Below are 3,482 nucleotides of genomic sequence, written 5' to 3'. Positions count from 1 at the left end.
AAATGTTTTGAGAATGATGAGCGCAATGAATGTACAAATACGCTTTACACAATTAATGTGTGTATGGATTGAGAAAAGAGTTGTATGGCCCCCTAATAAAATGATTTAAAAAAAAGAAAAGAAAAAGGTCTCTGTTGGTGACATCAAAGAAGACATTGAAAAGCACCACCAGGAGGTTATTTTGAGCAATATAGGAAAACAGAAAGAACTGAAATCAGGACTGATAGTGGCAGTGGCAGGAAGAGCAACCTCGCTTTTGCAACTTTTGATGTCCCGACTCAGTAGATAACTGTCCTTCAGAAGCAGAGGACCGCGATGGGCCACACTGTGAAGTAAGGAAAGCCCTGCTGATGCCAGAGATCGCAGTGCTTCTTCCAGTCAAAGAGGTGGAAGCAGTTCTGGAAACTTTGGTAATGGCTGCAAAGATGGTTTTGGTGGGAATGAGAACTTTGATTGTGGTGGAAACTTCAGTGGGCCATGGTGACTTTGGTGGCAGCGGTGGATATGAAGGCAGTGGGGATGGTTATGATAGATTTGGTAATGATGGGAGTAATTTTGGGGGTGGTGGAAGCTACAACGTTATTGGCAATTACAATAATTCTCAAATTTGGACAGGTGAAGGGAGAAAACTTGGGAGACAGAAGCTCCACACCCTTATGGTGGTGAAAGGCAATACTTTGTGAAAACAAGGTGGCTACGGTGCTTCACGCAGCAGCAGTAACTATGGCACTGGTAGAAGTCTTAATGGCTACCAGGAAACAATGCGGCAACTCACTGACAGACAATCAGGTTGGATTCAGAAGAGGACGTGGAACAAGGGCTATCATTGGTGATGCCAGATGGATCTTGGCTCAAAGCAGAGAACACCAGAAAGATGTTTACTTGTGTTTCATTGACTATGCAAAGGCATTCGACTGCTTGGACCATAATAAATTTTGGATAACCTTGCAAAGAATCCCAGAACACCTCATCGTGCTCATTCGGAGGTTGTACATGAGTCAGGAGGCATTTGTGCGAACACAGCAAGTGAATACTCTATAGTTGGAAATCAGGAAAAGTGTGTGTCAGGGTTGTATCTTCTCACCATACTTGTTCAATCTGTATCCTGAGAAATTCATCAGAGAATCTGGACTGTATAAAGAAGAATGGAGCATCAGGATGAGAGGATGGCTTATTAACAACCTGTGGTGCGCAGATGATACAACTTGATTGCTGAAGGTTAGAAGGAGTTGAAGCACTTGCTGACTGAGTTAGTTTATTGTGCCAACCTGGCCGATAAACACATGTGGGATTAATTAAAGGGCAGGGGGGAGAAATGACTCAGTGAGCCTCACTTTTCTAGTTCTCAGGTCTCTTGCTTTGTGATGGTCGGACCAGGGTGCAGCTACCTTAGCAGTTCCTTGCTTCAGCTTGCAAGGCTGACTTCCTGCAAGACATCCCCAAGGAGAAGCCACATGGACATACCCGATGCAGCCCTTGGTGTTGGAGCAACCAACACTGAGATGTTTCCACATTCACTGATTCGACTTTCCTCCTGCAGTCGGCATCATTGTGTCTGTTTTATGAGATGGAGGAGGACTTTGTGGACTGGTGTTGGACATATGAATTAATGATGGACTTGTGGGCTTGGGCAGCACTGGGTTGGGATGTTTTCTTGATGCGCACTTAACCTTTACATAAAACTCTCTCTTATACATGAGTTGGATTTGTTTCTCTAAAGTACCCAGACTAACACACTGATGAAGATCAAGGATTGTAGCCTTCAGCCTGGATTACAGCTAAATGTTAGGAAGACCAAAATCTTCACAACTGGACCAATAGGTAACATCATGAAAAATAGAGAAAAGGTTGAAGCTGTCAAGGATTTTTGTCTTACTTGCATCCACAATCAATGTTCATAGAAACATTGAGTCAAGAGATCAAAAGACACATTAAGTTAGGTAAATCTGCTGCACAAGATCTCTTTAGAGTATTAAAGAGCAAGGATGTTACTTTGAGGACTAAGGTGTGCCTGATCCAAGCCATTATATTCTCTGTTGCAGCATATGCATGTGAAAGTTGGACATTGAATAAGGAAGACACTAGAATAGTGCTTCTCAACCTTCTGAATGCCGCGACCCTTTAAAACAGTTCCACATGTTGTGGTGACCCCCAACCATAAAATTATTTTTGTTGCTACTTCATAACTGTAATTTTGCTACTGTTATGAATCAGGCGACCACTGTGAAAGGGTCGTTTGACCCCCAATGGGGTCACAATCCACAGGTTAAGAACCACTGCCCAAGAAGAATATATGCATTTGAATTGTGGTGCTGGAGAAGAATATTGAAAGTACCATGGACTGCTAAAAGGACAAACCAATCTGTATTGGAAGAAGTAAGGGCAGAATGCTCCTTAGAGGCAAGGATAGCAAAACTTCATCTTGCAAATCTTTGGACATATTATCAGGAGAGACCTGATAGACCTGGAGAAGGACGTCATGTTTGCTAAAGTGGAGGGGTGGCAAAAAAGAGGAAAGGCTTTAATGAGATGGATTGACACAGTGGCTGCATCAATGGGCTCAGGCAAAGGAACAATTGTGAGCACAGCACAGGACCGTGCAGCATTTGCTTCTGCTGTGCATAGGGTTGCTGTGGGTCAGAGCTGACTAGATGTCACTGAACAACAAGAACCAGGAAACAAAGCTTAGCAGGAGAGGAGAGTCAGGTTACAACCTGGCTATAGGTTACAACAGATTTGTCAACTCAGCCAAGCACAGTAGTGGCAAAGCTTAACTGCTACAAGGAAGATATGTTTTAGACAATGCTCATGTGTGTGGCCAAAAGAACCCGAGGACTGTATTACAGATTATTTTAGTTTGTGTTCTGTGGAATGTGTCATGCATTCCAACAAAGGGTTTTAATATAAGTTTTCTTTTCTTTTTTTGTATCCACAATCTTGATCGCTAAATGTAATAGTCTGATCATGGTGCTGAATAAATATCTTGTTTTAAAAAAAAAAATGACTTGGCATACAGCAGTAAATATCAGAGAGACCTCTGAGAAAAAAAGTTTTTTCCAGAAGAACTACACCAAGCAGGAAAAGACTATAAAAATAGTAATAACTATAGATAAATAAATAAATCTTCATTTTCACCCAGCAGCAAACAAGATTTAAAGGAAAGTTGTAATTGGGTTTAAAAGATCTCTGAAGTACGATTTCTGATTAGTGCTTTAGATTAAAATAAAGAGAGCAGGTAACTACTTTAAAAAGGCAAATTCCTGATGGGGCCCGGCTATCAAAAGATATAGTGTCTGGGGTCTTAAAGCCTTGAAGGTAAACAAGTGGCAATCTAGGTCAGAAGCAACAAAGCCCACATGGAAGAAGCACACCAGCCTGCGTGATCACGTGGTGCCAAAGGGATCAGTTATCAGGCATCAAAGAACAAAAAAATCATGTCATTGTCTGCTCACCTCCCTAATATGATCACTGAAGACAAATGG

The 3,482-nt window shown here is 41.9% G+C and overlaps 1 pseudogene; it reads left to right on the top strand.

The window, feature by feature from the left end:
- LOC115870980 overlaps positions 1 to 3,482 on the top strand; it is a 23,438-nt pseudogene that overhangs the window by 1,372 nt on the left and 18,584 nt on the right.

This window comes from Echinops telfairi, unplaced genomic scaffold (genome assembly GCF_000313985.2).
Source record: "Echinops telfairi isolate 266 unplaced genomic scaffold, ASM31398v2 ScPeMD7_3533;HRSCAF=4204_0, whole genome shotgun sequence".
NCBI classification, from domain to species: Eukaryota; Metazoa; Chordata; class Mammalia; order Afrosoricida; family Tenrecidae; genus Echinops; species Echinops telfairi.
The sequence above is the reverse complement of the archived record's forward strand: the minus strand, read 5'-3'. Positions and strand labels throughout refer to the sequence as shown.